This window comes from Helianthus annuus, chromosome 16 (assembly GCF_002127325.2).
Source record: "Helianthus annuus cultivar XRQ/B chromosome 16, HanXRQr2.0-SUNRISE, whole genome shotgun sequence".
Lineage (NCBI taxonomy): Eukaryota > Viridiplantae > Streptophyta > Magnoliopsida > Asterales > Asteraceae > Helianthus > Helianthus annuus.
In genome coordinates, this window is record NC_035448.2 from 29,598,992 (window position 1) to 29,611,720 (window position 12,729).

Here is a 12,729-nt window from a genome sequence, read left to right on the forward strand (position 1 = left end):
GGGGCCGTGTCCAGCCTTCTGTTCAGCCTATAAATAGAGGAGCTTGGCTTCATTCTCTCTCATCCCTTGGCACACCACCTCTCTCACACCTCATCCACCACCCACCACCACCATAACACCATCATCCACCACCATCATCCATTGTCCATCGTAGAGTGTGTGAGTCGTCTCGGGATCCAAGATTGATCGTAAGAGTTCTTGACAATCAAGGCCATGTTTGCCTAAGTCTCTTACATCACTTGGTGAAGACAAGTGTTTAGTATAATACTTTTTATTTTTAATCTTTTGCACTTTTTATTTGGTTTTGTATTAATGACTTTAATAACTAGTTACTTATGTTGAAGGTGATCTTTCCTTATCGTTTGTCCGTGGTGTCTTGGCATTATTTTACTGTCTATATAAAATAAAAGATTTTCACCATTCATATCTCCACGGTCTATATGGAGGTATGTTGGCTACCTGGTCGGGGGTTAAGGGAACGGTTTGGTAAGGGTCTTGCCCTTGTTCAGCGTTTAGAGGTCCTGCTTGGGACCTGGGTCAAATTTAGTAGGATCTCCTTCAATGCCCATAGGTATTGGATGGCGGGGATCCAAACTCTTTGACCCCCTCATAAGTTAACTACTATTAATACTATAACCCGGCTATTTAGGACTGTATCCCTGCTGACTCAGACTACTTAGCCGAGGGTAACGTCACCGCCAAAAGCGGGGCCTACCACAATTCGCATTAATAACTTAATTCATTATTTTTCAATAATCCGACCCTTTAGGATTGTATCCTTGCTGACTCAAACTACTGGTTTGAGGGTAACGTCGCCTTCAAAAGAGGGGCCTACTACAATAACTAAGATAATCTCTTAAACAAGTGCAAAAGTGCGAAAATAATCAAAGGTTATACTAACACACGTGTCGGATCCAAGTGATTCATCTTGTCTATCTGTTTTTATTTTATTTTATTTTTCAGCATTTAGTTAGTTTTTATTTTTCTTAGTTTAAAACATTTTTTTCACTTTTTGATTTGATTAGACATTGAGGATAAACCGGTATTAAAAGCTCTTGTGTCCTTGGACGACCTCGGTATCTTACCAACACTATACTACGTCCACGATGGGTGCACTTGCCCATATGTGTGTTTAGTGTTAGTAAATATCGTGTTTTATAAATTTAAAACTTGGCTAAAAGTGTAAAAAGGGCTTAAATATATATCTAAAAATATATCACACTACACACGCATCATGTGCTCGATAATGGAAGCTCGTAAGCTCGTTCAACACGGATGTAAGGCATACCTGACTTACATACGTGATTCGGCTGAAGAGTCACCAGAGGTTAAAGACGTACCGGTCATACGGGAGTTTGAAGATGTGAGGTGGAGTTTGGGATCAAGTTAGTCTCGGGCGCAAAACCGGTAGCTAAGGCACCGTATAGACTAGCGCCATCGAAACTACAAGAATTACTGTCGCAGCTGCAAAATTTACACGACAAGGGATTTATTCGGCCTAGTGTCTCTCCGTGGGGAGCGCCAGTATTATTTGTAAAGAAGAAGAACAGAAGCATGCGAATGTGTATCGATTACCGGTATTATAATGGCTAACCACAATTAAGGTTACGGTTGGGAGAAATGACAAGCTTTGTAAGGAAGTTGGAATTCTAATGATTTCTAACACGTTTTAACGAAAGAATATGTTTAATTACACTTTTTGTAAAAACGTAAATATGGACGTGATGAGGACGATAATGAAATCGTAAGTCAATGAGTTGTTTTGTAACTAAGTATCCTAAAATTAAGATTGTAGGTGTATTAGATGAAAGCTATATGCTTGGGAACATGGGATTGGGTTAACAAACCAATTATGGTTTCCTAACGGGTCGGTTAGGTTGATTACCAATCCGAATGGAGAAATGGAAGTGACCAAAGAATCCGTATTAAACACTTTAATATTGAAGTGCGTTAAGTGAACCTTGTTATGAATGGATATTGGGATTAAGTCCTTAAAAATCTAAGGAAAGGAGATAAATGTTAAAAATTATTTTAGTGACTAATTTAGTTCGCATACGGATAGTTACCGTTTATCAATTACATTACTAACCCAATGTGGTGTTTGCCATGTCAAGGTTGGACGCGTTGCTGGACCGTGATTGGGATCGATGCCGAGCCAAATACCATCCGCCCATAAAGCTTCTGCATAATTTAAAATTTTTAATTTTATACAAATGTTAATAAAACAACAAATCAAGTAGTTTGGGTGTGCCATAACCCTTGGCTTGAGATTGCTTGTGTAAAAAAAATTGGGACCTAAATATTCAGTCGAATATTAAAATATTCAGTAATAATGGAAATCGGGCTGTTACAGTTGAGGAAGAAGAAAGGTGAATTATTAATAGGTGTCGGCAAACATGATCATTCTGGTTCGATGCTTCACCTGAGGCAAGGTAACTCCTGATGCAACATCTATTCTTTTTATACACGCACAGGGTTTCATAATCTTCTTGAATGATCTTAACTTTGTTCCCGAATTTGTGTTTTAAGGTTATTGGAAACAAATGGGACACATATCTTGATCTTCTCCACTCTGAAACCGAAGGGTGAGTCATTTTATGTAGTTTCTTGCTTTGTTTGTGAACGAATTGTTTGATAGAAACATAAGAATTTAGGGTTTACAGAAAACAATGAATACTAAAGATTGCAGTATGTATTTGTACAACTGTTATGTGCTGGGAATGTGTATTTGCTGATGTTTGGATGTTGTTGATTAGATAGTTTATGCATTTACTTTTTTAGGTTGAAAAGATAGTGTTCTCTTTCAAAAAAAAAATCTGTGACCAATGAGAACCCGTTAATGGGTGAAGCTAATCTCAACCACCATGTATTTATCGGGTAGTTAACGAACTTACATTGTGATTCTATAGAAAGGTCTAGGCTGTAGCAATAGTTAACCATCGCATCACTCGCTGGATAATTGGTTTGTAGATAGACGAATGGAGGTTGCTGGTTTTAATGATTAAGATACTCGATTTTTTCCATTGGTGTAAAGGTTTACAAGTTAACAGTGCTAATTTTAATTATGAAGTTCTTGTTACATTAATTTTTTTTTTGCTTCATTTGATTTTGAAATTGATCCAGCTCTTCATGTTATCACCTGTAGGATGCAAGTGAAACCATTTACACAACAATTGTTGTCTCAATTCCAATCACCTAATGTGGGTGTATGCTTTTATTTATGCCCTGCATCCATTGTGTATTCTTTAGTGGAAGTGTGAAATCCAGTTCATGCTAATTTTTTATTTGTCATTTATATAATAGTTGTGAGACCATATATTTATTTATTATTTTAATCATTTATGGGAATATTGAAGGAGGCACCAATCTTTTTTATCAGTTGAAGTGAACTTGAAGTTAATACTAATTTCTTCATGTTATTTCACAAGATTTGAGGTGTGTCGAAATTCTGGTTTAGTCGAAATACATATCTTAACTCGAAAGGAAACCAAAAGTGTGTGAGGTGCAACGAGGTGCAGCAACTTGGTTGTGACTGGAAATGCGCTAAAGCACAGATTCACGCCAAATTCTGGCCAAAATGGTAAAAAAAAAAGGAACCCTGATTAAGGCTGGAATCAACCCTTTTGAAATTTGTGCTTCCTTTTGAAATATTAGTTTTTATTAACATGTTATGATTTGTTATTCAGTTAAATGATTTGTACGGATTTTCGCTAGAGCTTGACCTAGACAAGTATAATGGAAAATGTATATCTCCCTATGCCGATAAGAGTGCTCAGAATCTCTACACACTTCATATGTATCATATCTCTTTAGAAATAAATTAGTTCACATTCAACTTCAAATTTGGCGTTCAAAAAAATTTCACGTTCAACTTGGTAGTTACAAGTATTAGCTATTTACAATTTGATAGATCTTCTAAAAAATTTAACTTGTATCAGTATAAGTATTGAAAAGATCATTATTGGTGTTAACACATTCTTTTAATCTTTTGTAATACGATGAAGACCCTTCCATGTTTACGCATTGCTTCTTGACAGCATACTGATTCATAGTGGTAGTGTGCATGATGGACATTAATATGCATTAACCAGGCCAACTCTGTTAGACCACTGCCAGGATCTTAATATATTATATTGTTGTGTATTTTGTATATTTTTATAGCCCTCATCAATTTTATCATCGGTTCAACTGGGTTCAAGTTTGATGATGAAAGAGTTACAAAATATAATACGAAGAGCGTGTAAAAGGAGCAGTATGATGGTGTGCAAGAGGTAACATTTTCTTTTTGTGAATCTGATAATTATTGGTTAGTTAAATATGATTACAAAGCCATATATTTACAATAATAATCTAAAGTTTTTTTAATAATCGTTAAGAGGCTTTAACTTTTATACATTTGGATTGATTACTTTTATACCAGTTGACCCGTTTCCTTGGAGGTATATTTTATAGTTCGACCCATTTGACATGTTATGTTCATGTTCTTATTTTTATGGTGAAACAAGTTGTTTTAGAATAAGGTGTTTGAGATTGATTATCTCAAATTGATTACTTTTTAGGGATTGAAAATTATAGCTTTACCCATGAGGTAAAATAGCGTATTTTAATTCAAAGGATTACTATAAGCATGAGTTGACTGTTATAAACAGGTCCTATATGAAAATTTGGTCTAAAATTTTGTTGATAAATAATTTATTATCATTATAATTATTAATATTATTATTATCATTTTTATTATTATTACTATATTATTATTTGTTTATTTCACAGTATGATACAGATACTATTATGAAGTTAGGATCAGAAACACATCAATAACTTTCTGGTTCACTACTCCTAAAGTTGGTCCAGATGTACCATATATTTTTAGCCTTAAGTTACCTGTATTATGTTCCTACAAGTTTTGTACAAATTTAGCAAAAACTTATGATCATTCCTTATAATTAATATAACTTTTTGCTTTGCCTGCAGTTGCCACTCTTGATAAACAATGAGCTTATATCTTATGAAAATACTAGAATTCGAGGATCTGAAGTGGTATGCATTCTACACATACAAGTAAGTCTTAACACGCTTCTATGAGGCATCATTTGTGGCAAATACCAGAAAATATGGTATCCTTCAAAGAGTTATCGTGGACAGACAATATATGTTTCTGCAATAAATATTAATAGAAAAGCAACTATCTTATGAGTATAAAACTTGACACCAGAGGAATCCGATGCTAGCTAGAGCTTTTAGTCAATTTCTAAGCTTAATTGGTATTGCTTAAACTCATTTAAGGAAATTCATCACTCATTCTTCGATTAATTAATAAATCCATTTATCATTTGACATTAAAATTTTAGTTGCTAATTATGGCTGGGAAGGAATATTCATATTAAAGATACACTTTGGACCACATTAAACCCCTTTGACCTTTCTCTTTTTAGCTTTTTTTATTTGACCCGTTTATCTATTTGAGATAAAAACACAGATGTGTTGAAACTGCCACAAATGAATTTTGTTCTGGACATTTTCAGGATGAGCAGGTTACTTTATCCCCAAGTTCAAGCGGAGTTAATGAAAGCGAATGTAGATGGGGACCAATCTAATACAATCACCATTCAACAAGTCGGTAAAGTACATATTTGTTGACTCGCTTAATTCTGCATGCCTCAATTACAGGCGGGGTCCATTCAATGCTTATGGTTTTGCCACTTCATGGTCAAGAGGTAGGAATATAATGATGTTCTCCTTTGTAATTTAAATCAGGTGTAAATCAGTAGCAAAAGTTTCTTAGTGTTATTAGGAATGGTTAACATTTTATATTATAAGGTGGTCTTCGATTTTATTTATTTTTAGAACAATAGGAGAGTTAGAAAATCTTTGAAGATGATGCAAATGAGAATAATCAAGCTTTCGACTAACTACATATATTTAAATGTAAAATTTGGTATATGAAATTACTTGGTTTGCAATTTTTCCTAAATTTTCAAGGTTATTTTATGTGTATTGCTTTATAATCTACTATTTTCATGTTGTTGTAGCTAAATGATGAGCTAATCAAAAGTGGATGACAAACTTAAGAAAGCTGAATCATATATGGAAACCAAGATATAATGATTGAGTGCTCATTTGCAAATGCCATTCTATAGAAACAAGGCTAATTAATATGAAAAAAGTGGCAACTTTGGACCATTTTCATATGAATGGGTAAGATATATTATCTTGAGACATTTTATTAAACATTTTGCTAAATTGACAACTTGCTCCAACGTTTTGTAAAGATAGATGGTCATTACTAATGGTAAGTAGGGTTGCGCATAGTTCAAATTTGGTTAAACCGAACGTGTATCACCGATGTTTTAATTTTATTTTAATAATTAATCAATTTTGGTTACAAATGGTTTGATTTTGGGGAAACTGGTTTATGTATTTTAGTTATAGGAAGTGGTTTGGTTGACTTGGTTTCTTTGTCCCCACCGTTACATCACGCGGGTAAGTTCCTTCTTACAAATAATGCAAAATTCTTAATTACTTTTTTTTTAAAATGGCATATTTGGTCACAACTACCCATTTTGAATGGGTTGAAAGTGACTAAATGTATTTTAATTAATTTTTTTGAAGAGATAAATAATATAACTTTTGTAATCAAAAAGGGTTCGTACTGAACATTTGATCGATGGTCGAACTAAGGATTTTGGTCAATTACGTCCACGAAGTTAATGCGTTGAGACTTTAGGTAGCTTTTCATCTGAAATCTTCACATCTTCATGGTTTTATATATTTATTATGTGTTTATACATTTTGATTTTTGATCTGGATTGTATAGATACCATACAGAGTTCTTCTATTTTTTCTAATCGGGCGCCACATGGAAGGGTTCTTCTCCTTAACTACATTGAAGGGCTACAGATCCTGATATTTTATCAAAGTTAAGCCCATTCTTGGGTATTAATTTTGACCCATTAATTCATAATTGAGTCAAATTGGGTTATGCTTAATCTATAACTGGTCATATAGAGAAAGTAGAAAATAGCTTGGTTATCATGTGTGTGTGTGTCAAATCGTTATGTGCTATGTCCTTATTGTTAGTATTTATAGGTTTCAGTTTTGTAATAAACTTATAAACAAGCAGTGTATCATTGCTTTAAGTTAATGTGATGTCTTTTGTTGGAGTCTTAACTATAGTTATCATTTGGTAATAAGTACTCTTCTTTTTGATTTTTTTTGTCAAGTCATTTTTTGTTTGATTATGAGTAGTTGACGACTGGCTCCATGTAGTTCTCTTACATGATCTTGGTTGTATGCATGTTTATAGTGCACAAGTAATGAAAGTCTGATGTGTCTGCTACTCCTACTAGTTGTGGCACTTCATCATCTAATGGTGTTAGTTATTACACTTTTGTCCAAACGTATAGACAATCGGCATACCTCCAATCGGCTATGGTATGCAGGATACATCCAATGTTGCACATAAAGAAGTTCTAAAGATTTGTAATTTTTATTTGTGGCTATACATGTATGAATTGTAAATATAACATTATTACGTAAATTAGAGATGTATCATTATCATAAATGTACCATTATTGTCATTGATGAAACAAACGTGGAGTTGTGCATATCGCGAAAAAGACTATTCATGAATGTTGGTTTGGTTGGAGGTTTTTAAACGATGTTTGATGCGGTAGTTTTTTGTGGTTGTACATTTGGTTCCTTAATGGTAGTAATTTAGCTTCTTAGACATGTTTTGTATGTAGTTATGTCTATAAACATGTTACACTGTCAATGGGTGGTTAATCCTTTTTTTGGGTAGGACAAGGGAAGTGGACTTATGTAAGTAATGTATAGTCATTCGTCGTTTAATAAAATGTGGTATGTAAATTTTCTAAAAACCACCCGTGTTTTTACACGGGTTTTACATCTAGTTATTATAACTACATTTGTTGCACGCATGATGCCGTAGGAAAGCATAACATCTACATTTACAATTAGACGTTTTACCCAGCTAACTGCAATTTGATTTATGCTAAATGTAACTACAGTTTGCAAGGCATGCCCTTAGGTCCTCATGTCTTGGAATACCATCCTCGTATAGTGAAATTAATGTTGCAAATGTATCATAATAGCATGTATGGAGAGTAATTACACTGTCAAAGTTGTATGATCTTGTTGAATATTGATGGTGGCTCATGTTGCATCTCCCTGTTAAAGAAAAAAATAAATTTAAGTAACTCAAGACGAATACATACATAGACAATACCCATACTGTAATTGTTCGGACCTCGTCTCAGTCAGTCCTACCGCCATTTTTAATTGTGAAGGTCTTTTTATAAGTCACTACAAGATCCCTGTTTCAAAGTGCAACAAAGAGTGAGTGTAATATGGAAAGTAAAACCCAAGACATTAATTGAGTGAATTTTGCCTAGTTAAATTTTATAACATTCATTTTAGTTAAGATAAAGAATGATGAAAAAGAAAATTTTCATTTGGTAATTGTAAATTGATAAACATGTATAGAGTAAAGATGGCTAGGATTTTTTATAATGAAAAGTGCGTACATAAAACATAGAAAATGAAGACTATAAATAGAGAAACTATTTAGGGGTTACTAGCCAAACAAGTTAAACAATGAACCCAATATAAAATGAGCCAACTAACTTTATTATGCCCCTCAAACTCACAATGCAACAACAATAAAAACTGAGAGTTTGTCACACAAGAAACGAAACTGAGACACCAACTGAGCCTTCATGAAAATATTAGCAATCTGCAAGGCTGGTGGAATATAGAAGTGAGATGGTCCCGGGCTGAAGATGATGACGTGTGAAGTGACAGTCAATCTTAGTATGTTTTGTTCGCTCATGAAAAACAGAGTTCTTAGCAATCTGCATAGCACTTTAGTTATCACAATGTAAGTGAGTGGGCTGAGAGATGGTAACCCCCATATCTGCAAAAAGCCATCGTAACCAAACAATCTCACATGTAGTCACAACCATAGCACGATACTCAGCCATAGTTGAAGATCTTGAAACATCTTGTTGCTTACTTTTCCATGAGATTAAGGAATCTCCGAGGAAAACACAAAAACCAGGGGTGGATTTGCGATCATTACGATCACAATCCCAATCAGCATCACTGTAGGCACGTAACTCAGATAAGATGTTGATGGAAAAAAGAAGATTCTGAAACTGAGTGCCACGAATATATCTCAGAATACGAAGAACAGTTCCCCAGTGAACATGTAACACCCGCTCACAGGCGGAAGCCCAAGGTGTAACTTGATTAGTTTTCATTGCATACGATGTAAGTAAACAATCTATATTATAACACTCGTCTTAATTCCTATTATTAATATCATAAAAAACAGATTTACTTAAGCAAAATTTCATAATTAACAAAAGTTTAGCTAATAAAGTAAGATGTACATTGTGAGGCAAGTCAACATAAGCCATTATTTAGATTAACATTCACAACTATTGAGTTTACACAACAACGTTTTAGAGACAAGTTTTAGAAAAGTGCGGAAGCTTCAAAAATTAGTGTTCGGTTCTTGGTTTCGCGCTTGATCTGCATCCATGGCTAATGGGCATCACCTGAGGTCAAAACACATTAAATGTTAGTTTTGTCAACTATTAATAAGCACAAATGAGCCCAAGCAGCATACACATAACAAAAAAAACAAAAATCCTGGTTCTTGGTCTGTCGCGCCACGCGCCAGACCCTATAGTACCCTTCGCGTGTCGTGGGAGACCCCGCGTGTCACGCCAGAATGTAGTCGCTCCGTCGCGTGACGCGACGGAGTGCATTTTCCAGCAGGTCCAATTTCTGGACCTACACATTTGCCCAGCTCGAAAATCCTATAAAATCCAACTTTAAACAAGCATAACTTTTTACTCGCGTGTCCGATTTAGCCGATTCTTTTTCTTACGCGACCGTAATTGAATTACGGACCCGTTTATCTATGCCGTTTACATAAAATTTCAGTTCGAGAATAATTGGCATACAATTGAGTTCCTTATTTATTTGACCCACTTGTTTACAAGTTCCACACTTGTATTTTAGTCATCACATGATTAGGGCCATTTACACATATCCAGATTTTACCAACTATGGCGTTTCGCTTCCCTCTCTGGGGATCGCTTACGCAATAACCTACATGCTTGTTTTCATGGATTCTATCTTGCTTTTTAACATTATTTGACATTCTTAAGTTTCCGAACTAAATTACCATATTAAGGGCTCATTTTCGCAACCAGTTTAGCGTGTCCGCTACACGGCTTACGCTTTGTTTATAACCATTCAACAAATGATGGTCATTAACTTCAACGTTTACAACTCAACTTGTTTTGACCCGTTTGGATGCCAAATGGAGACCACCATTTCAAGGCATGCCAAACTCTACTTCTTACACATGTTTTGACCCGTTTTAATTGTCTAAAGCACTTCGTCACTTCCGTGACTTAACGGGTTTTCTTGTTTAGCGAATTTGCAACACAACGGATAAAATAATTAAATAACATAACGAAACGAAACCATAGGTCACGTACCTTCAAAGCGCACCCTACAAACGTGTATCACCTCCGGCTTGCCCGCCTGACGATCCAGATTCTTTACCTAAAGAGTTCCATTCACAACTATTTTAGAACCCTTTTTACAATCATTTATCATAATTCATTATGATATCCGAATCTGCGTTTTAGTCCGATTATTAACATTTCGATCCTCACTTAGGGGTTTCAACAAACACCTAGCGGGTCTGATTTTTACATAATCATTACTATGTTCTTGACATGTTATTTCCATCCACATTCATTTCAATTAAGCAATTTACACAAATTTTCAACATCAAAGTACTGAATTTAACACATAAATTTCAGTTTTCACTAGAATAGCAAATCATAATCCTAGTATTTGTCTAATTCCTACGATTTCATTAATCACCTACAATGGTGATCACAACCCTACAAGTATGATGCAAGGTTTTTACAAGAATCATCTAGGGTTTATCCCTGGACATCATATTAATCCTAATTCCATCTATACAACATATATTCAAGCTCAGTTTTCGATTTTCTCAATTAAGCTAAAACTGAACATAAATCAAAATACCAAAATTTTGCATACCTTTTGATCCCTGCAACGAGGTGATCACTATTTCGTGTTTGAAACTTGTTTTAGAACAGATTAAGGGCTTCAATTCGTGAATTTTGTGTGAAACTAGGGTTTGGGGGAAGCTCCTGGTCGCCCCTTCTTCTGATCGATCTAAACACACACACATGTGTGTGTTTAGAGTGTTAATTGTTATTTTAGCATTCAAGTTTCAATTTTCACCAGTTTAGTCCCTCAACTTTAATCTAACTTGAAATGTCAGTATTTTAACCTTATTGTAAGTCACTTCGAGACTTGTAACTAACGGGGTTTTAAATTCCTAATTAGTTGATTCTTGCTTGATTAATTCTTTATAATGAAATATGAAGTTTTATATTTTTGGGGTGTTACAAATCCACCCCCCTTAAAAAGGGTTTCGTCCCCGAAATCGGAGTTACGTACCAAATAATGTAGGGTAGATTCGCTGCATCTCCTCTTTGGATTTCCACGTGGTATCCGAACCCTTCCTGTGTTCCCATTTAACTTTTACTTGATTGATCTCTTTGTTCCTTAGGATTTTCACCTTACGGTCCAAAATCGCAATTGGTTTCACCACATAATTAAGGCTATCATCCACCTCGATATCATCATAGTGGATATAAGTTGTTTCGTCCGCTAGACATTTCCGAAGTTGTGACACATGGAATGTGCTATGAATTCCGCTTAATTCCTCCGGTAGTTCAAGGCGGTATGCTACCTTTCCTACTCGTTCGACAATAGTAAACGGCCCAATAAATCTCGGGCTTAATTTTCCTCTCTTTCTAAACCGGATAACCCCTTTCCATGGGGATACCTTAAGCATGACCTTGTCGCCAACCTGAAACTCAATCGGTCTCCTCCTTTTGTCTGCATACGACTTTTGTCTATCTTGAGCCGCTTTCAAGTGTGTCCGAACCACATCAATCTTTTCATTAGTGGCCTGAACTATATCTTTATGGGCAAGTTCGCGTGGACCCACTTCACCCCAACATACTAGGGTCCGGCATTTCCTACCATAGAGCATTTCGTATGGTGCCATCCCAATACTAGCATGGTGGCTGTTATTATACGAAAACTCGACCAATGGTAGATAGACGTCCCAACTGCGTCCGAAGTCGATTATACATGCCCGTAGCATGTCTTCCAATGTTTGTATTGTTCTTTCGCTCTGTCCATCCGTCTGAGGATGGTACGCAGTGCTAATGAACAATTTTGTTCCTATTTGCTCCTGGAAATCTCGCTAAAAATTTGAAGTGAACCGGGTATCCCTATCGGACACGATGGATACCGGTACTCCGTGGCGTGCCACTATCTCGTTAGTGTAAACCTCCGACATCTTTTCTGGCGTATAAGTCTCACGTATCGTAATAAAGTGAGCACTCTTTGTCAGTCATTCAACAACTACCCATATTGCATCAAATCCGCGGTTCGTTCTTGGTAGTTTGGTTAACATGTCCATTGTAATATGTTCCCATTTCCAAACTGGAATTTCCAACGGTTGGAGCTTACCATATGGTTTTTGGTGTTTCGCCTTGACTTGCAGACATGTCAGGCATTTCTTCATGTATTTCACTACATCTCTTTTCATTCCGGGCCACCAATAATTTTGTTTCAAGT

At 35.5% G+C, this 12,729-nt stretch overlaps 1 long non-coding RNA gene across 1 annotated transcript; it reads left to right on the forward strand.

Annotated features, from left to right (window-relative positions):
- Window positions 1-2,294: 2,294 nt before the first annotated feature.
- On the forward strand, window positions 2,295-5,897 carry LOC118488346. The gene is made up of 5 exons (XR_004884295.1): window positions 2,295-2,432; window positions 2,530-2,585; window positions 4,162-4,271; window positions 4,972-5,058; window positions 5,523-5,897. It is a non-coding gene; the product is annotated as an uncharacterized LOC118488346 (long non-coding RNA).
- Window positions 5,898-12,729: the final 6,832 nt, after the last annotated feature.